Source organism: Erythrolamprus reginae, chromosome 1 (genome assembly GCF_031021105.1).
Source record: "Erythrolamprus reginae isolate rEryReg1 chromosome 1, rEryReg1.hap1, whole genome shotgun sequence".
NCBI lineage: Eukaryota > Metazoa > Chordata > Lepidosauria > Squamata > Dipsadidae > Erythrolamprus > Erythrolamprus reginae.
Genome location: NC_091950.1, coordinates 162,024,076 through 162,037,568, shown reverse-complemented (window position 1 = coordinate 162,037,568; position 13,493 = coordinate 162,024,076).

The window sequence follows — 13,493 nt, the reverse complement described above, 5'->3', positions numbered from 1 at the left end:
CTTGCTTCAGCTACCATAGAAGTGGGGTGGGGGTGGGGTTGAGGGAGAGGTCTAGGTATTTGGGCGGAGGGCAGAAGCAGTACTGGAGATGTCTTCTTACCTGTCTGATTAGAGGGTTAGTGAGGAAAGTTATATGATAACCCTATGTGGCTGAATGGGCATGTTTATAGCCAGCTCAAGGTCAACAGTTTCTGCAGACCAGATGAGAAGGCTCCACCAGAATATGTGGACACATGACATCTGGGGACATTGGGATTGGATGGCCAATCCCGGGTCTTTGAGGGGAGGGATTTGGGATGACTTTCTATGTGCATTTTACGTCATTTTCTCTCAGATCTTGTTTTCAACTTGTTGCTATCAGTTCTTATTCATGTAAAAGTCTTATATAGTGGTACCTCTACTTACCAACTTAAATGGTTCCGTGACCAGGTTCTTAAGTAGAAAACTTTGTAAGAAGAAGCAATTTTCCCCATAGGAATCAATGTAAAAGCAAATAATGTGTGCTATTGGGGAAATCACAGGGAGGGTGGAGGCCCTGTTTTCTCCCAGGAGATTCCTAGAGAGGCCCCATGGAGGCTTTTCCCTGCCTTTTCCGGCCCTGTTTCCTCTCAGGAGATTCCTAGAGAGGCCTCATGGAGGATTCTCCCTGCCTTTTCCTGTTACAGTTTCATAGGCTTGCGTTTGTAAGTGGAAAATGGTTCTTGAGAAGAGGCAAGAAAATCTTGAATACTCGGTTCTTATTTAGAAAAGTTTGTAACTAGTGGCATTTGTAGATAGAGGTACCACTGTATGTTGTGAGCTGCCCTGAGTCTTCAGAGGAGAGCAGCATATAAGTCAAATAAATAAGTAAGTAAGTAACTAAAAATAAAATAAATAAATGTACCTTTCTCTAACACCATGGAGTTGGGGTCTTTCTTTCCTCAAATTTGAGCGGAGGCACATCTGACACTCGTTTGAATAAAATCTTCCAACCATCATTGTTTGGATTAGCAATAACCAAAACGAGATGTCATGTCATAACAACTGGCATGAGCTCCTCATTGGGAAGGCCCTATGAGACACATTGCTACTGAAAAGAGGGTGGGGAAGAGGGTGGGGAGGAAGCTCTGGTTAACCACCACTTCTGTATTCTTAACTGTCAAGAAAGCACCAACATGTCCCCAGACGTTGCGCTGAATTCAAAGGAGGTATGGTTGCTTTTGTATGCCATCAGAATTATCCACCCTACCCTACACTATTATACCTATTAAAATAATGGCATGTCTTCTAAGCCAATTGTAGAGAAGGTCAATGTGCTGTAGTAGTTAAGATGTGGAAATAGAAGCCGGGCTTTCCCTGCTGTACTATAGAAGTTCACTTTCTCCCAACTCAGGTTTTTTCCAGTCATGTTTGGAGGGGAAGAGAGAAGGAAGAAGTTCCTTCAAGTTCTGAATGAAAGGTGGGCTATAAATCTAATAAAAGCAAAGCTTCTATTTAGTCATTCATTAATCATAATATTTAGAACTCTCTCAATCAACTAGAGTCCCAGAAGTATGGGTGATTGACAACTGGATTTATAAACACAAATTATTATTATTATTATTATTATTATTATTATTATTATTAATTAGATTTGTATGCCGCCCCTCTCCATAGACTCGTAGACATAAACACCACTGTGTTTGATGACAGTTGTAGTATCCTGGAGTCAGGTGATCACAATTTGCAATGCCGGATTTCAATATGGAGAAGCCAAGTTCTGTTAATGTTCAAATGATTTATTTAACAACCACAATGATTCACTTAACAACTCAGGTAAAATGGAGTGAATCTTACCTAACAATGGTCTTGCTTAGCAATAGAAATGTTGAGCTCTGTATGGTCATCAGTCAAAGGGCGACCTGTATTTATCTTCTGAGGTAGCCACAGGGGGCATGCAAATATCTTGTTGTCTTTCATTATAGAGTAATCTACCTCACATTCCTTTATAATCCCAAAGGAAGTTAACAGAAGGAGACCCTTCCCCACCCCTCCAGAAATAGCAATATTATCCATTGTCCTTTAGAAATTATCCCATGTTTTCTTTTCCTTGGATGAATTGAGAGAAATCAACTTTCAACAAATTTGGTGATTTTTCTTTTAAAAAAAAACACTTCATGTTCAGCAACCAAGGTTATTTTGGGGGGGATGTTGTTTACTTGTCTCTGATTGTTTTGCCTGAGTCTTTTGCTGATGTTGTAAACATTAATAGACTCTGGCTACCAGAGACGAAGCCTTGACAACAAGCAATAAATCACTTGGGCTGGGATCTCTCACCTCCGCCAGTGTAAATCTACCAGGAATAAAAGCCTGATTGTTTGTTTGTTTGTTTTTCCTTATAGAAAGCATACAAAACCAGAGAAGAACTAGCATCGGTTTTTCCGAAATGAGGTTTTAAAGATAGGTTACATGCAGTTCCCATTTGTGTCACAAGATGGCGGAGGATGCCTTTTGCTAAATACCTGTGATGGTGTATATGTTTGGGTTGTTTCCTTCCCAACTCTGGCAAAACCTGGAAGCACAAAGTATGGGCCAAACAGGGCGAAAAGGCAACTATTCCAAAGACAAATTTTCATATGGGGTCTCTAAACATCTTCACAATGTTCTCCCTTCCTTCCTTCAGCAACATGATAAAATATTATTTTACTGAAAGAGTAGTAGATGCTTGGTACAAAATTCCAGGAGACGTGGTTGGTAAATCCACAGTAGCTGAATGTAAACATGCCTGTGATAAACATATATCCATCCTAAGATAAAATACAGGAAAAAGTATAAGGGCAGACGAAATGGACCATGAGGTCTTTTTCTGCTGTCACTATTCTATGTTTCTATGTTTCCACATGCAGGTAGTCCTCAGCCTATAACCACAATTGAACCCAAAATTTATGTTGCTAAGTGAGACAGTTGTTAGGTAAATTTTGCCCCATTTGATGATAAGTTAATGACATGGTTGTTAAGTGAATCTGGCTTTCCCATTGTCTTTACTTGTCAGAAGGTCATAAATATGAACCTGTTGCCAAGCATCCAAATTTTGATTACGTGCCGGCGGTGTTGTTGCAGTTGTCATGAGTGTGAAAAACGGTCGTGAGTCACTTTTTTCAATGCCGTTGTAACTTTGAACGGTCACTAAATAAATTGTTGCATGTTGAGGACTTCTTGTAGTCAATGAGTTTGGAAACTGATCTGTCACAGCATCAGAAGCCAAAGGCAGGGCCCTGTTTATAAACTATCCCAGTCAGTGGCAAATTAACAGAAATGGTAATCACTTCCTGAAATTTTATTTTCTGGGGGGGAAATGACAAAGTTCTTTTAGCCATTTCAGTCAAGAGCAAAAAGGGGAAAAAAGAGTGAATTATAATCACATTTCATTTCTCCTTTTACTACCAAAGGGCAATTGAAAAGTAACATAACCAGAGAAAGGGAACTCCTAGATATTTTTAGGTAATTCCTTTTACTCTGAATTATCTGTGTGAGCACCAGAAAAGCGAGCCAAAATTATTCCTTTATTGCCAAGTAAATTTCCCTCTCTCCCTCCCTCTGTACCTATGTACCACTTCAATTACAATAATTGTTTACAAACCTCAAGTTTCATACCATTCTTACAAAAAGCTCCAAGTCTTCGGAGAGGGGTGGCATACAAATCTAAATAATAATAATAATAATAATAATAATAATAATAATAATAATAATAATAGTTCTGACTGGCTCTATGGTAAGAGTCTCCCGAAAATTCAAGGGTACAAATTTCAGATACATGCTTGAAAGTTCAAAAACAATGTTCTTTATCACAAAAATTCAAAAGAAACAAAGCACCCTTTTTGTATTGCAAAGAGCACTCGTCCCAAAACAACCTGGTAGTCTGTACAATCCCCTAAATCAGTCTTTAAGTACTGTACTTAGCTAGCAGCTGTGAAGAAACGTCACAGCCCTTCTTCATCCACGAAGTGAAACACACACACTTTGCTCTGCTTTGGTTTTAAAGTCGTGAAAAATCAACAAACAGCAAGACACAGTCCTGAAGAACAACGATCAGATAATCTTCCACAATGGCCAAACCAACACACTGCTATTTATATCAGCAGCTCTAATTACTGGAGCCCCACCCAAACATAGGTGGCCTCTCTTATCTCCTGTAATATTTCTGCAATTGGTCTCTTCTATGCATAATTCTGCGCATGCGTGGGTCTGATACTTCCTCATCCGAATCAACCGAAGATAATGGAGATTGGCTTCCTGAGCTGTGTGCCAAGCCCCCCTCTTCCAAGTCACCCCCACCTTCTTTGTCCAAGGAAACTGCACTCCCTGCCTCTGTCGGCAATAAAACAGGCCTATGACATGTTGGTGTTTCCCCTGCATCCACCTCCACATTCCTTGGGGCAGGAGCTGGGCCAGAGGTTTGACTTAGCAGGACATATATTGTATAACCTCTGCTTGGGAAAAAGACAAAAAGTAAACTACAGTGAGAAATAATATTCTGAGTGGTTGAAAGGAAATACTGTAATAAAAACCTATTTCTGTCTGAAAAATGGACTTTCTCACCACGCCAATACTTTTACAAACTTCCTCTTCCTCCTCAGCCATTTAGCAGCTGCATGTTCTCAAAAATTAAAGTGTGCCTCCTCTAAAAATGCTGCTACAGCAATGCTTCCTTTCTAATCTTCATGTGGGAAGCAAATGAGAAAGAGTATTAGCAATGGTTACACTCATTCTATAGAACAACCTGTTCCACAAGAGATGTTCTCTCCATTCTTTTGATGATTTTGCTACATATTGAAGGAGGTCCAAAAGAGTTAAAAAATTACTTTCAAAGAGCTAAAAAATATATGTCCTGATAAGTCAATCATAACTTAAGAAACACATGCTAGACTTGATGGAAGTTTGATTGCAAATTTTGATTGTTGGCAATTCTAGGCAGAGGAGACAAATGTTTGTGGTTTGCGTTAGGTTGGTGAAACAATTTAGTTTTAACTACTGTTAACTACTTCTTTTGTTGACTTTTCTTTTGGCTCATCCTCAAGTCCCTCTGATCATGATATGAACTTGTAACTGAAACAATCATAATCCTATCCTCATGATGTTAATTTCATCTCATTTCCAACCATTACCAAGATAGCTTAAGCATCTTAAATTATTCTTGGGGGTTTTTTAAAGAAAGGAAGGGAAGGGAAGGGAGAAAGGAAGGGAAGGGAAGGGAGAAAGAAAGGGAAGAAAGAAAGAAAGAAATAAAGAAATAAAGAAAGAAACATCCATTTTCTCCTAATATCGTTTCTGTCATGAAAATTACATAGGTAGCATCTTCTAGGACAGTGATGGTGAACCTTTTTTTCCTTGAGTGCCAAAAGAGCATGGGCATGCACTATCACACATATGCGAATGCCCATACTCACAATTCAATGCCTGGGGAGGGTAAAAACAGGTTCTCTCGCCCCCAGGAGGCCCTCAGGGAGCCAGAAATGGCATGGTTTCCCAACATCTGGTGGGCCCAGGAGGCTCGTGTTTTGCCCTCCCCATGCTCCAAAGGCTTCCCTGGAGCCGGTGGAGGGTAAGAACATCCTCCCCCATCCCCCTGGGGGCTCTCTGTTAGCCAAAAACGCCCTCCCAGAACCTCTGTGCTAGCCAAAAATCAGCTGGCCAGCAAACACATGCACGTTAGAGCTGAGCTGGGCAACGGCTCGTGTGCCAGCAGATATGGCTCCATGTGCCACCTGTAGCACCTGTGCCATAGGTTCACCATCACTGTTCTAGGATCTGCTAATCTTTTTGAATCAAATTATAGAGCTTGAAGGGAATGCAATAATTATCCAGTCAAACTTTCCTCAAAGTAAGAAAATTCAACTCAAGCAATATTAATTGCTTTGGATTACTTCCCCTCCCCCTAGCAGCCAGACACTGGCCTCCACTACCATTTTGCCTTTTGCCGAGGCAAAACTGGACAACTGATTTGCACTGAGGGCATCTGTCTACATAATGCCTCATCCACACCTCTCCAAGTGCTTCCCAAGTCTAGCATGAAAGTAAGAGTAGATTCTCAGATTGATAAAAGTTCTGGAGACAATCATGAAGTGAGCTGTAAGCTTTCCTATTGTCAGTAAAAAGTTCTGCCAAATTTAGTGAATTGCAGGAAGGCCATTACAAAGAAAACCAGAATGTCTTTGCTCTAATTACAAGGGAATATAGTGGTGCTGAAATGAGTAGTTGGAACTGTGCTCCACTCTTCCACATTTCATGGTCAAAAAGAATTTTGTAAGATCAGAAGATGGCTAAGACCATAAATATCTCGCTGGCAGATCACACCTCCATGCATACAATGCGTTGCTATTATAACCTGGCACCTGGCTGATACTATTCAAAGTACCTGCCACCACCACTCACCCAGCCCCATCCTACCTCACATTGAAGAGACTGCTGGTGTTTTAGTTCCCACTGTTAAGAGTTGCTCAGTGGGAGTGGAAATGAAGCCTGGGAAACCATCAGCTGCTTTACTCAATTCATCCTATATTAAATTTACAGGACAGGAGTAGCATCACTGCTGACCTCTTAGCTGAGGAAGGATATTGTTGAGAAACACTACTAGCTCCTGGATTGGATGGTTCACATTTGGTATCCAACCTTTCAGTTGTACCCAATTGAGAGATTGGATACCAAATCTTGATTGGCTTAATTTAGTACCCAATTAATCAGAGGAACTGCTTGCCTTCGGATATTGTTGGTCCTCCGAACTAGAGGTTTTTGAGAAGAGATTTGTGTCCCCTATGTCTGAGGTTTCCTGCTTGAGCAGGAGATTGGAGTAGAAGACCTCCAAGCAGAGATGGATTCTTCCCGGTTTGGACTGATTCAGCCAAACTGGTAGTGACCTGATGGTGACATCACTGATCCAACTCAGTCAGAGCCATCTTTAAAAAAAAAAAAAAAAAAATTCTTCCGTGCATGTGTAGAATTCATTTAGTTTCATTTCATTCATTCAATTGGATTTATATGCTGCCCCTCTCCAAGGACTCAGGGTAGCTTACAAACATATAAAAAAACAATGCAACATCCTAATCCAATTAATCTAAAACTCCAATAGTATTAAAATCAGTCATTGCCATTCACACAACAAACATACACTACATTCATTGGGTAGGGGGCTGGAATCTAATGGCCCCAAGCCTGGTGGCATAAATGAGAATTGATATTCTTCCAGAAGGCGAGGAGAGTGATCTCTGGGGACAACTGATTCCAGAGGGCCAGAGCCCCCAAAGGGAAGACTCTTCCCCTAGGCCCCGCCAAGCAACATTGTCTAGTTGATGGGACCTGGAGAAGACCAACTCTGTTTCTGGAACTGTGCATCCATCACCATCTTGTTTTCAGCTTTTAAAATATATGTATCTTTTTAATGTGCACATGAAGAAAGCAAACCAGCAGCAAGTTACGTTAGAACCCACCCCCGCCTCCAAGGTCCCTTCCAGCTAGGGTTGGGCTACTGCCTGGATGGGGGGAACGCAGTGGGGTAGCGAAAATGGAGCTCCATCCCAGAGCGCCCAATTTGCACTGAAGATGTTGAAAGAAAATGCAGGGCGTCCTGCATAAGCTGCGCTGAGGCATCTTCAGGCGGAGGGGGGGACTCAAAGATGTTAGTGGTGTTTGTGTCCCCCCGGCAGCGGGGCAAAGGTGAGATAATGCCGGCTGCCATCCAGAAGGTGAGCTGTCGGGCCTAGCCTGGGTGTATATGTGTGTGTCAGGGGGGACCGGGTGCTTCGCCTTGTGTAGAAGTGAGAGAGTCGGGATTCTGCGCCATCCTTCCCTGTGTGCAGGCTGAGCCGAGGCCCGGTGCTCATGACCTGGCAATGATGTCAGGTGCAGCAGCTTCATTTTTATGCCCAGCTGCAGCTTTCTCTCTCTTTCTCTCTCCCCTCATGGTTGCCTTCCTGGGCATTTCGGGAATTTTGGGTCATGACTCTTGGGACCGAGGGTGCTGAAAAGCATAAATAATTTGGGCCTGCCTTTGAATGACACGAAAGAGGTCATCTCCACACGAGAAGTTGTGATCTAACCCAGGGGTAGGCAAAGTTTGCCCTTCTGTGACTTGCGGACTTCAACTCCCAGAATTCCCGAGCGAATCATTCTAGCTCACGAATTCTGGGAATTGAAGTCCCTATGTCATAGAAGAGCCAACTTTGCCTATCCTTGGTTTAATGTATATACTGTATTGGGTAGAACTGACTTAATTATATTAGTCCAGCACTCTAAAGCCATCCCAATTTCTCATGCGGCCCCATGGAAAAATTAATTGCCCACCCCTGGTCCATTGCATAGACGAGTGGTTCTCCACCTGGTAGTCGGGACCCTTTTGGGGATCAAACAATCATTTCACAGGGGTCATCTAAGACCATGGGAAAAGACAAATTTCCCATGGTTTTAGGAACTAAAGCTTCTATTCTGGCGCCTTGGAACATATTTTTACAATCTACAACCAATCTACAACAATTTACAACCAATCAGGAGTTTACAGTGGGGGTGTCCCCCTGACCTTCCTGCCAATCAGCTTAAAGTTCTGTTGGGAGAATTGATGCTAGACTTATGATTGAGGGTCACCACAACATGAGGAATTGTATTAAGGGGTTGCAGCTTGAGAATCACAAGCATAGATGCAAAACAATATTTTACAACCTCTCTTTACTTTCCTAGATAAGCATATTGCCACAAAGCTATGGAGTTTCATTGACTGCTACTTCTTTCTTCTGAACCATTCAGTGTTTTTTCCCCCTTGCATTCATGTTTGGAATGAAGGAATCATCAATTTCTTGCTTTGATCATTGTGTCATCAGAGTAACAATGGTACAACAAAGTGAACGGAGGACTCAAAGGAGAAAATTTGGGAAGGGAGGATGAAAACACCTGGGAAAGTAAAGGGAAAGAGCTGGGAATCTTTCTGGGAAAGAACTGGGGGCTACAAACATCTGGGAAGGTAGAGAGAGGTTGCAGGGAATAGCAAAGAAGGAATAATCCTCAAAAGTAAAAGACAAATCCTTGAAGGCAAGAAGGAAAGGAATTACCATTTGGGGATAGTATGGCCATACCCTGCTCTGAGCACTTATTCCTTACTGAAAGACAAATTTACAAACATCTAAAGAAAGTTCTTTGTCATTCAATTTTCCTTTTATTTGGAACTCGATTCAAGTTCTGAAAAGATTGGCCGAATGACACTGTTGATTAGCTGTCATACTTGGCATCCTAATACCTTGCTTTCTCTTTCTCCTGCTGCTGGCATGAATCATAGTATTGTGTAAATTGTGGCAATTTCAGCATTAGCAATCTGGGATTTTTTTTCTAGTTTTTGCAGAAAGAGTGTTTTATCGGGTCAGGAAAAGAGTAACTGAACTTTGGCAGAAGTCACTGTACAATCTAATAGTTACTGGAGCCGATAGTCATAAGGGTCAGCATGGGCAAATATTTTGGAGCTGTTCTTCACCCCATGCAGAAATAAAAAGGAGTCTTTGGCCACTTGATTGTGTGTCCAATCACACTTTGCCAATAAAGAATTCTATTCTATTCTATTCTATTCTATTCTTTGATGGCAAACGTAGTAATGATTAGACTTCGGGAATTAGGGTTGGAAAGACTTTTCTCCTCCATAATATAGGACCTGGAGACATCCAGTCAGTTGAATACAGTGTTCCCTCGATTTCCGCGGGGGATGCGTTTTGAGACCGCCCGCGAAAGTTGAATTTCCGCGAAGTAGATATGCGGAAGTAAATACACCATTTTTGGCTATGGACAGTATCACAAGCCATCCCTAAGCACTTTAAACCCCTAAATTACCATTTCCCATTCCCTTAACAACCATTTACTCACCATTATTACTGGTACTCAACATTGAATAAGACACTTAGTGATCCTGATATTTATAAGCATAATTATTTATTAACAATAATTATTTTTTTGTTATTTATTTGCTAAAGTTATTAGTTTGGCGATGACATATGACATCATCGGGTGGGGAAAACCGTGGTATAGGGGAAAAACCGCGAAGTATTTTTTAATTAATATTTTTTGAAAAACCGTGGTATAGGCTATTCGCAAAGTTCGAACCCGCGAAAATCGAGGGAACACTTTAGTGGGGAATTTGAGGGAAGGTTAAATGAATTAATTTCTTCACCCAGAACATCCGTACTGGAATTCTCCACTGTATGGTTAAAATATGGAATCAAGTTGGTTGGAAAGAATGAAAGCAATTCATGGAGAATGAAGTTTATCTATTACCACTGGTAGGATAAAAAATAAACTCCCTTCACTCGGGGCTGGGGGGGGTATAGAAAAAGCAAAAAATAAGATTGGGTGGAATGAATATGAATAGGGGTGGCAAAACACACATAGTAAGTCCCAGCATGTCCCATAAGTCTTCTCTCTTGTTCCTTAATAATAAACATATCCAATTATACACATGTCCTATATAGAATAGCATTGAATTAATATATTGCTACGTATAATTATTTCACTTCTGAAATCTGTTACTCTAAGAGTGATTTTTTTCTTTTTTACAAGTGTTGCATTTGCTGTATTCCTGAAGAAAATAGCTTGAGGGATTGTTTGCCATTCTGGAAATGTACAAAAAAAGATCACACTGATTTCAAAAGCTCCTCTATCATGCATGTTCAAGATTGGTTTTGAATGACAGGGTTAAGCAGGAATGTTGTATGCATCTAGTGTGAACCTATTCACAGGTATACATGAGCTTTTTACTTCTTCTAAGATTATGAGATTGAAATACAAATACCAGATGCTGATTGATGAAAGTAAAACAATGACCATCTAGTACAATTGATTTGAGCTTAAATAGATAATTACTAACAAGCAGATTTATCATCTGAAATGCACTTCACTTCTCATTATATCTTAATTAGGCCTATTAAAATCTTATTTTTCTATGGGTGTTGTGCACAAATCAAAATAGAAAGGGAGGGAGGGAGGGAAGGAAGGAGGGAGGGAGAGAGAGAAAGAGAGAGAGATAAAGAAAGAAAGAAAGAAAGAAAGAAAGAAAGAAAGAAAGAGAGAGAGCCTTTATGTCAATTGATATATGTGTGTGTATTTGAGGGCATGTGTGGTAAAATTGGGATACCTACATATATACACACACCACCAATGATGTTGAATGAACATCTCTCTTGTTGGTCACATTGCTCGGGTCTACTAGGAGCAGGGGTGGGGCGTGGAGGCGGGGGAAGGAACGCAGTAGGGTAGCGAAAATGGAGCTCCACCCCAAAGCACCCAATTTGCCCCGAAAGATACTGAAAGAAAATGCAGGGTGTACTCAATTCTGCTACAAACAAAAGTGTCTAGGGAAAGTTTAAGGAGATAAGATCTGGTATTAATTCTTTGCGATCTGGGTTTCTGCCTCCCCTTTCTTTCCAAATGGCTATTGTATTCTCTAAATCAGAGGTCTTCATAGCTGGCTGGAGAAGTCTGGGAGTTGAAATTCACAAGTCTTAAAGTTGCCAAGTTTGAGGACGCCTGCTCTAGAAAATAAAGTGGACCCTAATGCTTGAAACCTGATGTTTTGCCAGAAACCTTGATTTTGTTTGGTAGTTGGCAGGAAGGAGGCTGTTGTGTGGAATGGAGCATTTTAGGATGTTCACTTAGGCTGTGAAAGTAGCAAGGAACATTTTAGATTGTTGCCTTTGAGTAAATGATTATTTTGTGAGTGGCCATTTTAATCACGAAGGCACCTTTATGACAATGCTCAAAATGTGCTTTCAAAATTCTAAGTGAGATGTTTCTGTCATTTCTCTGTTCTATAGCTGGATGTGGGTGAATTCGATGACCTGCTTTTTTTGAGTCCATTGATACGGGTATTGTTTAGAGGTTCTTGGAAAATCCTCGGTCAAGTCACATGAGTGTCAAGCTACTCCCACCTGGTCACATGGCCAGCAAACCACACCCACAAAATAAGCCATGCCCACAGTCTGGTAGTAAATATTTTTGTAGCCATTCACTGACTAGGAGTTATATAATCTGGCAGGTCACAGATTCCCAGAGTTGAGATCCATTTGTATTTATTTATTTATTTATTACTTAGATTTGTATGCCGCCCCTCTCCGAAGACTCGGGGCGGCTCACAACATGTAAAAACAAATCATAAGCAATCAGACAAATTTAAAATATTTAAATATTTAAAAAACCCCATATGCTAACAGTCACACACACAGACATACCATGCATAAATTAAACGTGCCCAGGGGGAGATGTTTCAGTTCCCCCATGCCTGACGGCAAAGGTGGGTTTTAAGGAGTTTACGGAAGGCAGGAAGAGTAGGGGCAGTTCTAATCTCCGGGGGGAGTTGGTTCCAGAGGGCCGGGGCCGCCACAGAGAAGGCTCTTCCCCTGGGGCCCGCCAACCGACATTGTTTAGTTGACGGGACCCGGAGAAGGCCCACTCTGTGGGACCTAATCGGTCGCTGGGATTCGTGCGGCAGGAGGCGGTCTCGGAGATATTCTGGTCCGATGCCATGAAGGGCTTTAAAGGTCATAACCAACACTTTGAATTGTGACCGGAAATTGATCGGCAACCAATGCAGACTGCGGAGTGATGGTGAAACATGGGCATACCTAGGTAGGCCCATGACTGCTCTCGCAGCTGCATTTTGCACGATCTGAAGTTTCCGAACACTTTTCAAAGGTAGCCCCATGTAGAGAGCATTACAGTAGTCGAACCTCGAGGTGATGAGGGCATGAGTGACTGTGAGCAATGAGTCCCGGTCCAGATAGGGCCGCAACTGGTGCACCAGGCGAACCTGGGCAAACGCCCCCCTCGCCACAGCTGAAAGATGTTGTTCTAATGTGAGCTGTGGATCGAGGAGGACGCCCAAGTTGCGGACCCTCTCTGAGGGGGTCAATAATTCCCCCCCCAGGGTGATGGACGGACAGATGGGATTGTCCTTGGGAGGCAGAACCCACAGCCACTCCGTCTTATCCGGGTTGAGCTTGAGTCTGTTGACACCCATCCAGGCCCCAACAGCCTCCAGGCACCGGCACATCACTTCCACCGCTTCGTTGACTGGGCATGGGGTGGAGATGTAAAGCTGGGTATCATCTGGGCCCAGCTCCGTGTCACCTCCCTGCCGGCCGAAACCAACCAGGAGGGACACGGATCCAGTAAACAGGTGGCGGAACTCACAGCTCCAATGGCCTTGTCCACTTCATCAGGTGTCACCAGATCAAACTCTTCCCAGACAGGTGGACAAGTACGTGCCCCAGTCACCTCGACTGACTCGTTGTCAGTCGACTCTGTTTTACAATTGGAGTCGAGGTCGGCCCGAATCTGAGCGACTTTATCAGCGAAAAACGTGTTAAAGTCCTCGGCACTACTCTGCAAGGGCTCCCCAACTCCCCCCTGATTAAGAAGGGAGCGGGTCACCCTAAACAGAGCGGCCGGGCGGGATTCCGCTGATGCAATCAAGGCGGCATGGTACGCGCATCTTGCCGCCTTGAGCGCCACTT